Source organism: Sinohyriopsis cumingii, chromosome 5 (genome assembly GCF_028554795.1).
Source record: "Sinohyriopsis cumingii isolate HCF-2022 chromosome 5, ASM2855479v2, whole genome shotgun sequence".
Lineage (NCBI taxonomy): Eukaryota > Metazoa > Mollusca > Bivalvia > Unionida > Unionidae > Sinohyriopsis > Sinohyriopsis cumingii.
Window position 1 is genome coordinate 119,567,206 of NC_142965.1, and position 19,733 is coordinate 119,586,938.

Below are 19,733 nucleotides of genomic sequence, written 5' to 3' on the forward strand. Positions count from 1 at the left end.
GTTCGATCAAACGTTTGACGAATTCGGTTTTGCCTGAACCGCTAGGTCCAGCAATGAGCATGTTAAAGGGATGGCGAAGATACAAAGCCTCCCAACTGGCACGATCTAAGTGTTCGTCGATGACTTTGACAGTAGAGGAAGAGGGAGCAGAGACAGCAGAGGTAGCCATGGTGTGAGAAATGTCACTTGTGACACGAAAAACAAACAAGACAAGAGTTTATATACTTTTTTCAGAACACGTTTATTGAATGTTTTTTTTTAAACATGAATACGAAAGACAAAAATACATAAAAGCCAAAGGCTTAAGTACAAGGATAAAAGGCACATGATAACGATGAACGTGGAATAAACACAAGTGTCTGTACAACATGTTTTGGGTAATGTTCTAACCAGCTCTATAGTAGGGGGTAAGGTCACACAAGTGTCCTCCCGAAAGGGTCTTTCAGGTCTGTTCACGACAGTCCTGTCCTGGGTGACGGGTTCTTCTGGCACCGTCACTAACACGGGTTGAAAAGTAACTTTTTTCCTTGAACAACTCTCGTGCATACTGGGCCACTTCTTGGGTCCAAGCCTCAAAACCCCATTCTTTCCAGGCACGGACATCTGTCCAATGGGGATGTAAGTCACAAGCTACACACACATCGTCATACACGTCTTGGGTAGCTAAAAGTTGACGAATCTTCTTTTCCTGTTGAGGTCGAGAAGTATCCAGATGAAAACGCAAGGCTTTGAGCAAAAGGAGTTTTTCGTGACCATTTAAGCCATTGAGGTGGTAAGTACTGATCGTAAAGAGTCCACAAAGAATCGGCTGGTAAACCAAATCCCAGAAAAAAAGTCACTAAGACACACACCACTTGTCGTCCCAAATTGAATGGATACAGTTCTTGTAATAATTGATGGTAATGATCCACGGTTTGAATATGGTCATTGAGTACCTTCCACGGAATCTGTTCAATAATATGTGACATAATCCGTGGCATGGCAACTTGATTTTATAGTGTCTTTGTTTCGGAAGCAATAAAGGTAATTTCTAACCAAACATGTTCGTTCTCCAGTAGGGAATTTAAATGTTACATACTGTAACTGAAACGTCAGAGTTTGTCTAGATGTTTCGTCTTTCTCTAAGCAGATTCCATGTAACAAATGTTGGTAATCCTTTAACTCGTCTTCCTCAATACGTTCCAGTAAGTGAATCTCGAAGTAACCAAAATTACGAACGTCTGGTCCATCATCATCCCCAAACTGAAAGTGTTCAACAAGGTCTGACCACTGAAAAAATTTCTGACGAATCAGTCCTCTTATACCATTCAGGTACCAGTGGTTAAAGATCTGGTGACGTAACGGATGCAATTGTTCTTTACGTTTCACTTGTATTTTCACCAGCTCTCGGTAAATCCTTTCTCTCAACTCCACAGGCAAAGCACGAATGTTCTCTAGCAAAGTATCCATGAATAGGTCATACTAAATCCTCTTTGGTCTGACACAAGAAATGTACTGTTTGCACAAACATGGTTTTACTTCAGTGTCGAATTTAAATCGTTGAGTCACTAATCTACACATTACAATTCGTTCAGAAGTTTCCTCTTTCACCAAGTTGACATTGTGTTCAAGATGTTGGTAATTCGTTAACTCTTCCTCTGGAATTCGATGCAGTACGTTTACAATGATGTAGGTAGAATCGTCCATACCAAACCAATCCTTTTTAAAACTAGACGATCGTTCATCAATGTCTGTCCGATGAAACACTTTCAAATGAATCAATCCTTGTATAGCCTTCAGGTACCAGTGGTTCAAACACCGGTGACGTAACGGATGCAATTATTCTTTACGTTTCACTTGTATTTTGACCAGCTCTCGATAAATGCGTTCTCTCAACTCCACAGGCAAAGCACGAATGTTCTCTTGTAAAGTATCTATGAACAGATTATTATGGTAAGAAGTTACTTCAATGTCTCGGTCCCACTAAAGGTAAGTAATGACAATTCGGTGACCATCGAGCATGTTCAACTTAGGCCGAATCTTGCGGTTCCCAGTGGTGAAGTGACACACCGCAACTGAAGCACTTGACTTTATCTCCTTCGCCCAAGTAGAAAAATCCGGCTCTGGCTAATTCTTCAGGGGTCGGTCCTCCCAGATACTTAGGCCATTTTCCTTTGAACGATTGAAGACGATTTTCAAAGTCGCAGTATTCCGACAAACGCACAGGAAACGAATATTCGTCTTTCACAGGTTCGTTTCGATGAGGGTTGAGTGACATGGGCAGGAATTTGCTCAGGGCTGGATGACATCCGTAGGGAGGTAAACGTGAAGGTCGACATTCCCCTTTAAACCCGGTAAAATGTCTAAGAGGACGAGCGGCATCGCTTTCGCATCCCTCAGGTTTGACACGCACAGCATCACTTTCCATGATAGGAGCAGTGAGAACAAAGTTCCCATGATGCTTTACGGCATCGCTCAGGTCACAAGGTACAGCATCGTATCCATCGCAAGGCTCACAATCGCACTCATCTGCAAACTCCGTTACGCAATTACAATGGTAACCACATGGACAATCGCAGTTTCCTTCCGGACATTTTCCGTCGCAATGCCTGGGTCTTATCCATCCAATATTAGTCACACTAGAGGAAGATACAACTTTTTTACAATCCCCAAACTGGAACGATGTCTCTTTCAAAGTATTCATCTTGTTCGTTCGGTCTTGGTAGTCCCAATGAACTATCGATCTTGTCTAGGGTTCCTTTTTTATATACAGACCAATACCGACGTGACCGTACGGTAACGTAAAGTGATTGGGAAGTCGCACTTGCTTCTGGTATACAATTTGATAGACTTTTTCCAAGGGTCGACTGACGATGTGGTGAGTGGGTAAACGTACAATCTTGTTCGGTTGATAGGTGGTCACTTTAAAGTTTCCATCCTCTCCCGATTGCAAGGCTTCTTTCAATACCCCAAAATTGACCACTCGACTGGTACGATAATTCAGAGTCAGACCTTTCACTTTGCACGTCGTGTGCACTTCTCCTTGTTTGTCACGGTATTCGTAGCCGTAATTTTTGGGACCGCCACTGACGAAACTTAGAATCTTGTCGTCGGGATGCTCGTCTGTCCAGGCTCCTAAACGGTCTCCTTCGATGTTAGGGTGATGTTGAATCGGGTGATGGATGTAAATGCAACTGTCCGTGTCAAAGTACAGGACGCGTTCTTCTAACAGTTCTAAAGCTTCGTACAATTTTAAGCGAGCATGGGCTGTCACGTAAGCCGCAATGATGACATTTCCAAAAGGGTCGTCTTGTACAAAGTCCAGATCTTCTTCGTAATTGACCAAGATCAAATTCTCTCGAACGACGTCCACGTGTTTTATGTATTTGGTTTTGTCGTGAATCATCTGGAAGTAGCGGGAAGGTTCTGTCAAATATTCCGTCTTGGGTAAACACGGTCGTTGTGCCATTTTACCCCACAAGCAATTTAACATCACTTTGGCAAACGATCGCCTGCCTTCGTTTTTCTCGATGTGGTCTAAAGTGATGCCTTCTTGTTCGTAGTATTTCTCTTTAAATTGTATTTGGTCTTCGGGAGTGTGACACCAGGAAGGATAGCCGCTGGCTTCCTGCTTCAGTTTCAAAAAGGCATCCACGTAGTCTGCGAAAATGCCTTTCTGAGTAGGGTCACCATTGCGGTATTGTTGTGTCTTGGGAAAGTGGCAAATTTCGTACACTTCTAACAGTTGGTATCCCATGTCCAGAGCTTTGAACAATTCTACGCTGACCCAGGTTCCCGTCAAGGCACGTTCTTCCTGGCTGTGATGGCAAAGTTGGTCCTGGTTGCACGTTTCGGCACAAGTACGGCACAAGGGAAACATCAGTTTGCCTTGACAATGGTGAGGTAAGACGGGATGGTATAGGTTCGTGGGAGGCAAAACTTTACACTTGATCAAGCCTTCGTATTGTCGAATGTTTTTCAGGTCGATGTGTTCCGTCAGCAATTGCGGGTGCCCTACAGGAAAGCGACAATATTTGCACACGTAGGGATACAGCGAACACACGTCCAAGTATTTGATTTCTTCTCCTTTCTCTTCGTCGGCTTGGTACAGCAAACATGTGGCATTGGTCCTTCCTCCGTACAAACTATCCCTCGGGTTCAACGGGTCCATGAACTGGTAACTTTCCACGAGGCGTTTAAACTCGGGATCGGTTTTCATACGGTGATCGTACTCGTGTTCCCACATTTCCACCACTTGGTATCCTTACTGTTCTAACTTTAGGCGCCGCTGACAAGTGTCCTGGTACAAGTCTTCCATGGTTTGTTGCAAAAACTGATTTTTAGTGCCACGGTCAGGGTAACAGACGGGACATCCGTGAAATAAGCAACCGTTAAACTCGTACACGATCTTGGGGTTTTCTAAGTCCCAGCCATCGACCGAATACGTTCCGATGGTCTTTTCACCCCCTCCGTTGCGGGCATGCTGAATCCACTTGTCTTCCTTGTCGCACAAGTAATGTAACCAACGTAGGGCTTTGACCGAGTATTGACGTTTGACATAGTGGGTCGTTTGAGGACTGATGACAGCCACGGTCTTTTCAGGCATGAATCGTTGTCGACACACTAAGGAACACGCTTTGGCAATGGTGCAAGCTTCTTTCAAAGGATCGACCCCTCCGTGTTCCATGAACAGTTCTCGAAATTTTCCACAGCAACGTCGTAAAATGTCCACGTCGGAACGACAATACTTTAGCATTTCTTCCTGAAAGTCGAAAGGGTCCCAGGCGTAAGCCTGGTACCAAGCGTAGAAAGCTTCTCGTTGTTCGGTACGCATGTTGTCGGGGTCGTAATAGTGAGCCTCAGGTAAATGGGGTAGAACGGCGTGTTGATTGGCTTCCGTATTGAAAAAGTGTGGAAAGTACCCTTTAGCCATTTCTGTCATTCCAAACGTTTTAGGCATTCGACTCAAAGGCATGGCCAAATAGCTCATCGAATCTTTAAACTGCACTTGTCCCACTTGCATGAAAATGATTTTGGCTCCGTTCAAAGTCACTTTAGGACGCTCGGTGCCTTGTTCCGTATAGTACCTCAAAAGAAACTGTCCATCGTATCCGGAGAAATTGTGAGCCATCACCGTGGCATGACGATGACAATCTCCGTAACGTTCGATGTCCTCTTGGCTCCACGTCTTGTCGACGGGGTCTAAGACCCATTGGGCAAAATCGGCTAACGTGTTCGGTCCCCGAAAGATTTTTTCACGCCCTCCAGGAATCTTGCTGCAGTGAGGGCAATGACTGAAGATAGGTTCTTGAATGCACTTCTCGCACGCTCGATGAGCCACGCAGAAATTCGGAATGTAAATGCCGGTTTCTTGCATGCATTCGAAATCGAAAAAGATGAAATTGCCTTTCTTCTTGTGACCGTCCTCTTTCTCTGGTGGGGGTTGGTATTTTTGCACGTAACATTGGTGTTCCAAGTCCACGATGTGGTGACAAATGTGACATTTTTTCTTTCCTCGACATACGTGTGCCTTGGCAGCATTGGTACATATGACTTGTTCACACGTAGGGCACAATCTCAGGAGTTGACAAGCACATTTCTTCTGTGAACCTTGCGTTTTCAGATGTTGTTGGTAACAGGTAGGGCTGACAAACGTGCGCAGACAAGTTGAACAAGGCACTGGTTCTTCGCTCAGACAGGGTGGAGAGGCCAAACATCCTGGACATTTCATTCCACAATGCTTGTGTTGCTCTCGATTGTTATAACCATAATCACATTTCTCACAATAATAAATATATCCCAGGAATCCGGTGATAGTGGTAATGGTATCGAAATGGTCATCGTGATGATAAAGGTGAATGTATTTTCCGTCCTTAAAATCTTGGCCTCGAAACAACAGAGACCCGCGCATTTCTTGAGGGTGCACTTTCAAGGTGTAGCATGGAGCTAGGACATCTTGCAATTTTTGCATCTCAGGAATGCCACAGGGTGTGTCTTTGGACAGGCCAGCTTGTTGCAACAGGAGTTCTGCTTCGTTTCGTTGTTTGGCTCGATCGGATCGTTGAATAGTGTTCCAGGTTCTTTTCCATTCTACCGTGTCGTTCTTGTTGGCATAGGTTCGTCTCACCACGATGGCACGGGCTAAACACATCTGGTCATGAGGATTGTGAATTTGGACAAGGCTACGCTTAATGCTGCGAAGCTCGTTCACCAATAACATCTTTTTGCGTCCGGTCCCTTGAGGAGGAGAGACGTGGGTCATGTCCAATGTGGCTTTTCCATCGGTGATGTCAAACTGGTCATTAGATTGTTGCACGTGTTGAATCTTTTCCATGACTTTGGAAGCGGTCAATTCTGCAGGGGTGCTAAACTCGATCCAAACAGGGGATTTCAAACCGTCGTGTTGTATGGAAAGTCTCAAGCGATCGTCTTCTTTGGGTTGACATTGTCGCTTGAGTGCAGTGAGCAGAGAATCCCACACCCCAGTGATAAACACTTCTGCTTTCTCTAACGGCACTTCAGCCTTGAAATCTTTAAACTTCACCGTGTATTTGTAAGCCGTGGTTCTAAATTTTCTAGAGGAACGCTTTTCCGTCTCTCGAATGGAATAGTATTTTTCAGGGTTGACTAAGGGTGGTGAACTTGGTTTAGAGGTTTCAAATTCTGGTTCACTCATGTCCTCTTCAAAATCACTGGCATGAATTTGTGCCAAGATTTCAGCCCTGGTTCGATGCGATAGATCACGTTTCTGCCTCTTACTTTCTTCTTCTTCTTCTTTCTTCTCAAATGAATGGGATCGTTTCATCTTGAAAGCAAAAAGTCAAATGACTCAAGTTCAAACACCATGAGCTACTTTATAGTCATAGCAGACCAGCGTATATAAAAGGGTGTGTGTCTTATCCTTTCACTATTCATTTCACGCCGAGCACAACGATGGAAGAGACTAACCAGATGGAACGTTTCGTCAGAGCTTTGCGAAGGGTCATTAGAAAATTCTCTTCAGACCAGCCTACGGACTACTCTCCTTCCTTTCGAGATAAAAGTCAAGATACTTGCTATATCTGTCAGAAGAAAGGGCATTGGTCTTCAGAGTGTCCAGACCGTCAAAAAAGAACAAAAACAGGGACTAAAAAAGACAAAAGTAAAGATACCTGTTATTATTGTAAAGAAAAAGGACATTGGTCTCCAGATTGCCCAAAAAAGAAACAAGAGGAGTCAGAAGAAAAGAAGGATTCTTCAGAAGAAGAGAGGGATTCTTCGAAAGAAGAGAGGGATTCTTCAGAGGAAGAAGAGGAAGAAAAAAGACAATTCTATTTACAAGAGGCAAAGAAACAGGAGAAGAAGAAAAGAAGAAGGGAAGAAAATGAGGAAAAGACGGTGAAGAAATTCAAAAAACAGAGAGACAAAACAAGGAGAAAGAAGAAGTCAATGAACTTTTTATTAAAGTGTTGTGTTGTGAATTGTGAATTGGATTGTAAAAAATGGATAAAAGAATAAATGAATGATATAAGGTAAGAGTCTTTTAGTTCTGATTTTAAAATAAGAACGTACACTCACGCACTCATACACAGACACGTACTATAAGGGTAAAATGGGTGGGGTTTTTTTGAGTTATTGGCAAATTGAAATTGTATTTCTTTTCGAGAAATGTGGGTGGCCCTGAAAAGGGCCTTTTTCTCTTTATGATGTAGGGGTGAGTTTAAGCAATCAACTTTAACTGCCTTATGCCTTTGCCACGGCCAAGGCCTACTTCTGGACTGCGTAATGTTGATGATGATGATGATGATAATGATTGGGTTGAAATCACTAAGGGTGGTACGGTAGGCTTAGTCACAGGGTTGACGTGTTTAGCTCGGGAAGGTTGTATTCTCTTCGGTCGTGATAAAGAAGTCTGATACATTTGTTTCAGACTTCTTAACTCCGCTAAAATGTCCAACAGTACCGTGACCGTTGTATTTTCACCCTCTTGTTTCTTTGCTGCTACTTCTTCTTGCTGTTGTTGCTGTTGTTTTTTTCTTACCTCTTCTTCTTGTTGCTGTTGCTGTAGGAGAAAAGCCTGTTCCGCTTCCTTTTGTCGTTGTATACATTTCTCCAATTCTTCTTTCTGTCTCTGTCTAAAATTCTCCACTTGCGGTAATGAAGAAGGTAACGAAGGTTCCGGAACAAATTCTTGCGAGGAGAGAAAATCCACAAAATCCCAATTCACCAATTCACCTTTTCAGGGCCAGCCACATTTCTCGAAAAGAAATACAATTTCAATTTGCCAATAATAGAAAAAAACCCACCCATTTTACCCTTATAGTACGTGTCTGTGTATGAGTGCGTGAGTGTACGTTCTTATTTTAAAATCATAACTCAAAGACACTTACCTTGTATCATTAATTTATTCTTTTATCATTTTTACAATCCAATTCACAATTCACAACAGAACACTTTAATTAAAAGTTCATTGACTTCTTCTTTCTCCTTGTTTAGTCTCTCTGTTTTTTGAATTTCTTCACCGTCACACTCTTTTCCTCTTCTTCTTCTTCTTCCTCCTCGCTTTCTTCCCTTCTTCTTTTCTTCTGTTTCTTTTTCTTCACCTGTCTTCTTTCTTCCTCAGAAGAATCCCTCTCTTCCTCTGAAGAATCCCTCTCTTCCTCTGAAGAATCCCTCTCTTCTTCTGATTCCTCTTGTTTCTTTTTTGGGCAATCTGGAGACCAATGTCCTTTTTCTTTGCAGTAATAACAGGTATCTTTACTTTTGTCTTTTTTAGCTCCTGTTTTTTTTTCTTTTTTGACGGTCTGGACGTTCTGAAGACCAATGCCCTTTCTTCTGACAGATATAGCAAGTATCTTGACTTTTATCTCGAAAGGAAGGAGAGTAGTCCGTGGGCTGGTCTGAAGAGAATTTTCTAATGACCCCTCGCAAAGCTCTGACGAAACGTTCGATTTGGTTAGTCTCTTCCATCGTTGTGCTCAGCTTGAGAGTGAAATGAATAGTGAAACGACAAGACACACACCCTTTTATATACGCTGGTCTGCCATGACTATAAATTAGTCTATGGTGTTTAAACTTGAGTCATTTTACGTTTTGCACTCAAGATGAAACGATCCTATTCATTCGAGAAGAAAGAAGAAGAAGAAAGTAAGAGGCAGAAATGTGATCTATCGCCTCGTACCAGGGCTGAAATCTTGGCACAAATTCATGCCAGTGATTTTGAAGAGGACATGAGTGAACCAGAATTTGAAACCTCTAAACCAAGTTCACCACCCTTAGTCAACCCTGAAAAATACTATTCCATTCGAGAGACGGAAAAGCGCTCCTCTAGAAAATTTAGAACCACGGCTTACAAATACACGGTGAAGTTTAAAGATTTCAAGGCTGAAGTGCCGTTAGAGAAAGCAGAAGTGTTTATCACTGGGGTGTGGGATTCTCTGCTCACTTCACTCAAGCGACAATGTCAACCCAAAGAAGACGATCGCTTGAGACTTTCCATACAACACGACGGTTTGAAATCCCCTGTTTGGATCGAGTTTAGCACCCCTGCAGAATTGACCGCTTCCAAAGTCATGGAAAAGATTCAACACGTGCAACAATCTAATGACCAGTTTGACATCACCGATGGAAAAGCCACATTGGACATGACCCACGTCTCTCCTCCTCAAGGGACCGGACGCAAAAAGATGTTATTGGTGAACGAGCTTCGCAGCATTAAGCGTAGCCTTGTCCAAATTCACAATCCTCATGACCAGATGTGTTTAGCCCGTGCCATCGTGGTGAGACGAACCTATGCCAACAAGAACGACACGGTAGAATGGAAAAGAACCTGGAACACTATTCAACGATCCGATCGAGCCAAACAACGAAACGAAGCAGAACTCCTGTTGCAACAAGCTGGCCTGTCCAAAGACACACCCTGTGGCATTCCTGAGATGCAAAAATTGCAAGATGTCCTAGCTCCATGCTACACCTTGAAAGTGCACCCTCAAGAAATGCGCGGGTCTCTGTTGTTTCGAGGCCAAGATTTTAAGGACGGAAAATACATTCACCTTTATCATCACGATGACCATTTCGATACCATTACCACTATCACCGGATTCCTGGGATATATTTATTATTGTGAGAAATGTGATTATGGTTATAACAATCGAGAGCAACACAAGCATTGTGGAATGAAATGTCCAGGATGTTTGGCCTCTCCACCCTGTCTGAGCGAAGAACCAGTGCCTTGTTCAACTTGTCTGCGCACGTTTGTCAGCCCTACCTGTTACCAACAACATCTGAAAACGCAAGGTTCACAGAAGAAATGTGCTTGTCAACTCCTGAGATTGTGCCCTACGTGTGGACAAGGCATACATACCAACAATGCCAAGGCACACGTATGTCGAGGAAAGAAAAAATGTCACATTTGTCACCACATCGTGGACTTGGAACACCAATGCTACGTGCAAAAATACCACCCCCCACCAGAGAAAGAGGACGGTCACAAGAAGAAAGGCAATTTCATCTTTTTCGATTTCGAATGCATGCAAGAGACCGGCATTCACATCCCTAATTTCTGCGTGGCTCATCGAGCGTGCGAGAAGTGCATTCAAGAACCTATCTTCAGATATTGCCCTCACTGCAGCAAGATTCCTGGAGGGCGTGAAAAAATCTTTCGGGGACCGAACACGTTAGCCGATTTTGCCCGATGGGTCTTAGACCCCGTCGACAAGACGTGGAGCCTAGAGGACATCGAACGTTACGGAGATTGTCATCGTCATGCCACGGTGATGGCTCACAATTTCTCCGGATACGATGGACAGTTTCTTCTCAGATACTATACGGAACAAGGCACCGAGCGTCCTAAAGTGACTTTGAACGGAGCCAAAATCATTTTCATGCAAGTGGGACAAGAGCAGTTTAAAGATTCGATGAGCTATTTGGCCATGCCTTTGAGTCGAATGCCTAAAACGTTTGGAATGACAGAAATGGCTAAAGGGTACTTTCCACACTTTTTCAATACGGAAGCCAATCAACACGCCGTACTACCCCATTTACCTGAGGCTCACTATTACGACCCCGACAACATGCGTACCGAACAACGAGAAGCTTTCTACGCTTGGTACCAGGCTCACGCCTCGGACTCTTTCGACTTTCAGGAAGAAATCCTAAGTATTGTCGTTCCGACGTGGACATTTTACGGCGTTGCTGTGGAAAATTTCGAGAACTGTTCATGGAACACGGAGGGGTCGATCCTTTGAAAGAAGCTTGCACCATTGCCAAAGCGTGTTCCTTAGTGTATCGACAATGTTGTTGTTGTAGGGTTTAACGCCATTTTTCAGCACGATAGGTTATACATGGGGGCCAGTATTAATGGTGGAGGAAGAACCCGGAAAACCCCGGAAAGAACCACCGACCCACGAGAAGCTACTGGCAAGCCTTCTCACATGCCCACATTGGCTGAATCTTAGACTCGAACCGCCGCAGACAGAGGTGAGATGGCAGTGATCCGTAACGAAGAGCGCTTTAGACTACTCGGCCACTCGGGGCCCCTAGTGTATCGACAACGATTCATGCCTGAAAACACCGTGGCTGTCATCAGTCCTCAAACGACCCACTTTGTCAAACGTCAATACTCGGTCAAAGCCCTACGTTGGTTACATTACTTGTGCGACAAGGAAGACAAATGGATTCAGCATGCCCGCAACGGAGGAGGCGAAAAGGACATCGGAACGTATTCGGTCGATAGCTGGGACTTAGAAAACCCCAAGATCGTGTACGAGTTTAACGGTTGCTTATTTCACGGATGTCCCGTCTGTTACCCTGACCGTGGCACTAAAAATCAGTTTTTACAACGAACCATGGAAGACTTGTACCAGGACACTTGTCAGCGACGCCTAAAGTTGGAACAGGAAGGATACCAAGTGGTGGAAATGTGGGAACACGAGTACGATCACCGTATGAAAACCGATCCCGAGTTTAAACGCCTCGTGGAAAGTTACCAGTTCATGGACCCGCTGAACCCGAGGGATAGTTTGTACGGAGGAAGGACCAATGCTACCTGTTTGCTGTACCAAGCCGACGAAGAGAAAGGAGAAGAAATCAAATACTTGGACGTGTGTTCGCTGTATCCCTACGTGTGCAAATATTGTCGCTTTCCTGTAGGGCACCCACAATTGCTGACGGAACACATCGACCTGAAAAACATTCGACAATACGAAGGCTTGATCAAGTGTAAAGTTTTGCCTCCCACGAACCTATACCATCCCGTCTTACCTCACCATTGTCAAGGCAAACTGATGTTTCCCTTGTGCAGTACTTGTGCCGAAAGGTGCAACCAAGACCAACCTTGTCAGCACACCCAGGAAGAACGTGCCTTGACGGGAACCTGGGTCAGCGTAGAATTGTTCAAAGCTCTGGACATGGGATACCAACTGTTAGAAGTGTACGAAATTTGCCACTTTCCCAAGACACAACAATACCACAAGGGTGATCCCAGTCAGAAAGGCATTTTCGCCGAGTACGTGGATGCCTTTTTGAAACTGAAGCAAGAAGCCAGCGGCTATCCTTCCTGGTGTCACACTCCCGAAGACCAAATACAATTTAAAGAGAAATACTACGAACAAGAAGGCATCACTTTAGACCACATCGAGAAAAACGAAGGCAGGCGATCGTTTGCCAAAGTGATGTTAAATTGCTTGTGGGGTAAAATGGCACAACGACCGTGTTTACCCAAGACGGAATATTTGACAGAACCTTCCCGCTACTTCCAGATCATTCACGACAAAACCAAATACATGAAACACGTGGACGTCGTTCGAGAGAATTTGATCTTGGTCAATTACGAAGAAGATCTGGACTTTGTACAAGACGACCCTTTTGGAAATGTCATCATTGCGGCTTACGTGACAGCCCATGCTCGCTTAAAATTGTACGAAGCTTTAGAACTGTTCGGGGAACGCGTCCTGTACTTTGACACGGACAGTTGCATTTACATCCATCACCCGAGTCAACAGCACCCTAACATCGAAGGAGACCGTTTAGGAGCCTGGACAGACGAGCATCCCGACGACAAGATTCTAAGTTTCGTCAGTGGCGGTCCCAAAAATTACGGCTACGAATACCGGGACAAACAAGGAGAATTGCACACGACGTGTAAAGTGAAAGGACTGACTCTGAATTATCGTACTAGTCGAGTGGTCAACTTTGGGGTATTGAAAGAAGCCTTGCAATCGGGAGAGGATGGACACTTTAAAGTGACCACCTATCAACCCAACAAGATTGTACGTTTACCCACTCATCACATCGTCAGTCGGCCCTTGGAAAAAGTCTATCAAATCGTGTACCAGAAGCGAGTGCGACTTCCCAATCATTTCACCTTACCGTATGGACACGTTGGTATAAAACATTGGTTGTAAGAGGATAGTTACCCCACCAGAAAGATGACTTCGCCACAGCAAGAATCGAGTGAGAAACCCGATGAGAACTCCAAGTTCAAACCCTACCATTTTCCAGTCTTCTTACCTGACTATTGTGATTGTGCCCGTCGATTGGACACGTTTCAGAAATGGCCTACGGATAGGGAAGGATTACCTTCTTCGCATGTTTTAGCTAGAACAGGATTTGTCTACTTGGGACCTGAGTCAGGATTGGGATACGAGGTACAGTGTTTCGCTTGCGGACTGAAGTTACGACTGGATCTATGTATCTATAAAGATTCAGCTATTCTAGAACATACTCGATGGTCTCCGCACTGCCCTTACCTTTCTATGGCCTTTCCACCCATCACACTACGGTACAATGTTGACGGTACCTTAGAGACGGTACCTTCCAGAACAGGACATAAAAAACGTAAAAAAGGAAAGATGTACAAGCTGGAGACTGCATTGCGACTAGTATAAAAAGGGGCTATGGTCAAGATCGATAGTTCATTGTGACTACCAAGACCGAGCGAACAAGATGAATACTTTCAGAGAAACACAGAACAAGTTGTTTAGAAAGGCACAATTCAAGTGTGAGGCTTCGGAAGTGGAATGCGATTGTGAGCCTTGCGATGGGTACGATGCTGTACGCTGTGACCTGAGCGATGCCGTAAAGCATTATGGGAACTTTAGTGTCACTACCCCTATTATGGAAAGGGATGCTGTGCGTGTCAAACCTGTGAGATGCGAAAGTGATGCCGCTCGTCCTCTTAGACACTTTACTGGGTTTAAAGGGGAATGTTCACCTTCACGTCTACCACCCTACGGATGTCATCCAGCCCTGAGCAAACTCCTGCCCATGTCACTCAACCCTCATCGAAACGAACCTGTGAAAGACGAATATTCGTTCCCTGTGCGTTTGTCGGAATACTGCGACTTTGAAAATCGTCTTCAATCGTTCAAAGGAAAATGGCCTAAGTATCTGGGAGGACCGACCCCTGAAGAATTAGCCAGAGCCGGATTTTTCTACTTGAGCGAAGGAGATAAAGTCAAGTGCTTCAGTTGCGGTGTGTCACTTCACCACTGGGAACCACAAGATTCAGCCTACCTAGAACATGCTCGATGGTCACCGAATTGTCATTACTTACCCTTAGTGGGACCGAGACATTGAAGTAACTTACCATAATCTGTTCATGGATACTTTACAAGAGAACATTTGTGCTTTGCCTGTGGAGTTGAGAGAACGCATTTACCGAGAGCTGGTCAAAATACAAGTGAAACGTAAAGAACAATTGCATCCGTTACGTCACCGGTGTTTGAACCACTGGTACCTGAAGGCTATACAAGGATTGATTCAATTGAAAGTGTTCCATCGGACAGACATTGATGAACGATCATCTAGTTTTAAAAAGGATTGGTTTGTTATGGACGATTCTACCTACATCATTGTAAACTTACTGCATCGAATTCCAGAGGAAGAGTTAACGAATTACCAACATCTTGAACACAATGTCAACTTGGTGAAAGAGGAAACTTCTGAACGAATTGTAATGTGCAAATTAGTGACTAAAGATTTAAATTCGACACTGAAGTAAAACCATGTTTGTGCAAACAGTACATTTCTTGTGTCAGACCAAAGAGGATTTAGTATGACCTATTCATGGATACTTTGTTAGAGAACATTCGTGCTTTGCCTGTGGAGTTGAGAGAACGCATTTACCGAGAACTGATCAAAATACAAATGAAACGCAAACTCAAAGTGATTCGTCCGTTTTTAAATTATGCTCTGTTCCAAAGTACAAGAAGACTGATTATGAGTGGATATTACATTAGGCACAAAGTTAAACGAGCCTATTGGCCACCACCCAACGATTCCAAAAACAGTGTATATACTTATGGATACTTTACAAGAGAACATTTTGGGCTTGCCTGAGGAGTTGAGAGAAAGGATTTACCGAGAGCTGGTGAAAATACAAGTGAAACGTAAAGAACAATTGCATCCGTTACGTCACCAGATCTTTAACCACTGGTACCTGAATGGTATAAGAGGACTGATTCGTCAGAAATTTTTTCAGTGGTCAGACCTTGTTGAACACTTTCAGTTTGGGGATGATGATGGACCAGACGTTCGTAATTTTGGTTACTTCGAGATTCACTTACTGGAACGTATTGAGGAAGACGAGTTAAAGGATTACCAACATTTGTTACATGGAATCTGCTTAGAGAAAGACGAAACATCTAGACAAACTCTGACGTTTCAGTTACAGTATGTAACATTTAAATTCCCTACTGGAGAACGAACATGTTTGGTTAGAAATTACCTTTATTGCTTCCGAAACAAAGACACTATAAAATCAAGTTGCCATGCCACGGATTATGTCACATATTATTGAACAGATTCCGTGGAAGGTACTCAATGACCATATTCAAACCGTGGATCATTACCATCAATTATTACAAGAACTGTATCCATTCAATTTGGGACGACAAGTGGTGTGTGTCTTAGTGACTTTTTTTCTGGGATTTGGTTTACCAGCCGATTCTTTGTGGACTCTTTACGATCAGTACTTACCACCTCAATGGCCTTAAATGGTCACGAAAGACTCCTTTGCTCAAAGCCTTGCGTTTTCGTCTGGATACTTCTCGACCTCAACAGGAAAAAGAGATTCGTCAACTTTTAGCTACCCAAGACGCGTATGACGATGTGTGTGTAGCTTGTGACTTACATCCCCATTGGACAGATGTCCGTGCCTGGAAAGAATGGGGTTTTGAGGCTTGGACCCAAGAAGTGGCCCAGTATGCACGAGAGTTGTTCAAGGAAAAAAGTTACTTTTCAACCCGTGTTAGTGACGGTGCCAGAAGAACCCGTCACCCAGGACAGGACTATCGTGGACAGGCCTGAAAGACCCTTTCGGGAGGACACTTGTGTGACCGTACCCCCTACTATAGAACTGGTTAGAACATTACCCAAAACATGTTGTTGTTGTACAGACACTGGTTTTTATTCCACGTTCATGGTTATCATGTGCCTTTTATTCTTGTACTTAAGCCTTTGGCTTTTATGTATTTTTGTCTTTCGTATTCATGTTTCAAAAAAAAAAACATTCAATAAACGTGTTCTGAAAAAGTATATAAACTCTTGTCTTGTTTGTTTTTCGTGTCACAAGTGACATTTCTCACACAATGGCTACCTCTGCTGTCTCTGCTTCCTCTTCCTCTACTGTCAAAGTCATCGACGAACACTTAGATCGTGCCAGTTGGGAGGCTTTGTATCCTCGCCATCCCTTTAACATGCTCATTGCTGGACCTAGCGGTTCAGGCAAAACCGAATTCGTCAAACGTTTGATCGAACATAAACATCATTTGATCGATCGACCACCTCAACGGATCGTTTGGTGTTACAAAGAGTGGCAATCGGCGTACAACCTCTTGCGAGAAAGTCAAGGCGATTCCATCGTGTTTGTGGAAGGTATTCCTAAAGAAGACGACAGCATCGTCTCTGACTCCCGTCAAACCCATTTGGTCATTTTCGACGACATGTTAGGAGAAGACGAAGAAGAAATTAAACTGTGGTTCACGCGCAAAGGGCATCACCGTAATGCCAGTGTCGTTTACATCACCCAAAATTTGTTTCAACAAAGTAAAGCCCATCGCACCATCAGTCTCAATGCGCATTACGTGGTCTTGTTTAAAAGCCCTCGAGATAAATCGCAAGTGCAAGTCTTAGCCAAACAGTTAGGAACGCCTTGGCTGACTCAGGCGTACGACGATGCCACTCAAACACCACACGCCTATTTACTCGTCGATTTGAAACCTACGACTCCCGAGGATTTGCGATTTCGTACCACTTGTTTCACCACTGGTGCCAAGACGGAGGGCCTGTCCTGTACACGTCTCCGTCCTCGACTTCATTTCACTCCCCATAAAAAAAATCTATAAAAACCTCAGAACCTTTTTCGTCTGTCTCACACAGTGTGAACATGACGTCCCTTCAGTCGCATCTTCCCGTCAAATTGATTCGTGCCTTGTATGGCATAAGTCGAGAAAAAAATCCACAAACACGAGCCCGTGTCTTAGAAGCTAGTCTAAAAGAAGTCTTACGATGGTTCACGGTGACGGCACGTCAATTACTCCAAGGAATCATTCAGATTCCTCATCAAACCCAACGCTTTTTCGATCGAAACAAAGTCGCTTTGGTCCAACTGGCCGATCCCCGCATCGACACTCAAACCAAAAAACAAATCATTTTGAAACCTGGAGGGAGCGGTACTCTAGGAGGGGTCATCATTCGCTCACTCTTAAGATGGGATCCTAATCCCCCAAAGTTATACCCAAGACAAAAGTCCAACGAAGCCCCAAGAAGAAAAAGAAAAAAACCAGGTCCCCACGAAGAACTTCTCCAGTGGCGGGACCCTCCTCTGACCAGACCACCACCACCCCGGAAAAAGAAAAGAAGCCCCCAGAAAAAGAAACAGAAAAAAGTCCCCAGAAAAAGAAAAGTCCACAGAAGAAGACTAGTCGCAAGAGAGGCACTTCGGCCAGGACGCAACCTTACACTCGCAAACCACGGCCTGCCACGGCGGTGACTGCGTCTCCGGCAGCCTCACGTTCATCCACTTCTCCGTTGATGACACCAAGAACTGAAGAGTACTTGGAGACGTTGATCATACCAAGAAAATCTCCGTTGATGACCCCAAAAAGAACTTCCCCAGTGGCAGGACCCTCCAATTTAGTGGCAGTGGCTGCTGCTCACAAAGTACCTTCTCCCAAAATCAAAGTCCAAGAAAGATCGGGCATGTTACAAAGTTTACTGGATTTGTCCAAGCAAGAACTGGCTCGATTTAGTCCCTTGCGTACCCCTGCACGACGTGTCATGCCTGTCCTCAAACTGATACGACGTAAAGACAATCAGTGGCGACGCGTTCCAGTATAAAAAAGGCCTGTGACCAAGTAGGGTATCAGTGTTTTTTTGGTGCTCCTGAAGACTCAAAGATGTCACCCTCCAGAAAACCCCAAGGAAAGAAAAGGAAAGGACTACCACCACGTTTAGCCAAACATGGGGACATGTTATCTGTCCTGTCCAAAGCTTCTCCACCCCTACGAAAAAAACTCATTCAAACGGAATCCAAAGAGGTCATCGATACCGTGTGCGAATGTTGTTTGAACGTTTTGAAAGGCACGATCCCTTTGTCCAAACACCAGAAACAATGCTTAGGCAAACATCGTCACGTTTTTCGACAAATGGTTCCATTCGTCAAAAAAAGAAGATGTTAGTGCAACGTCGAGGTATTTTGCCTCTCTTGTTAGGCCCCATACTGAAAGGAGTCTTGGGAACCATGTTGGGAGGACTGGTGGGAGCAAGATAAAAAGGCCCTCGGAAGTCCCAAGATCTCAGAATCGACCGCTGACAACCCCATGGAAGGACGAAAACTAGCTTTAGTGCCTTACAAACGATGGATGGAATACCATCGGTGGCAAGAACAACGCACCCCGCATTTACCTCCCAATCCCAATTTGAGCGAGATGTCCCAGTTACAACACGAATTGCAGTCCTTGATGGATCGCCAAGATTTGTCCGAAACAGAAAAATCGCAAAAGGACGGTCAACTCTTGCAACGACTGCAACTCTTTCACCAAAAAGCTTTAGACGAAACAGCTCTACCCACTCTGAAAGATTTTAAGACCTTCATGAAAAGTCCAGCACCATCACCAGCACCATCACCAGTAGCAGTACCAGTACCACCAGTACCAGTGACCAAGACAGAAAAAGGAAAAGAAGAAGAAGAAGAAGGGTTTCAAACTCCACCAGAAAAAGTACGCAAGTTAACAACACCACCTACCTCCAGAATTGGATGGATTAAAAAGATGATGGCCACCCCTTCTTCATCACAAGAGAAAAAGAAAGTGAAGACAGAAGTGAAACAAGAACCGATATCCCCCGCTCAGACATCCTCCTCCTCTTCAACACCTATTGCTGGTCGCACACGCAAAGCATTGCAATCCAAGAAAATACCCCAAGAGAAAAAGAGTAGCATCCTCCAAGAGTGGGTGTCTTATTAACACACAAACACCAAAAATGGAAAAAGTCTAGCCAGCATTTACTACGATCCCTCCCATCCTGCAGGTTACGCAGGAGTTCAAAAATTGTATCGTGCTGCCAAAACGCGACTGAAAAGTCTCCGTTTACCGCAAGTGCAACGATGGTTACAAGAACAAGCTACCTACACTTTACACAAACCCATTCGACGCAAGTTTGCCAGAAGTCGCACCCGAGTGGAAGGCATCGATCATCAATGGCAAGCCGATTTAGCCGATGTCTCTCATTTGGCCAGCTACAATCGTGGCTACAAATATTTGTTTTGTGTCATC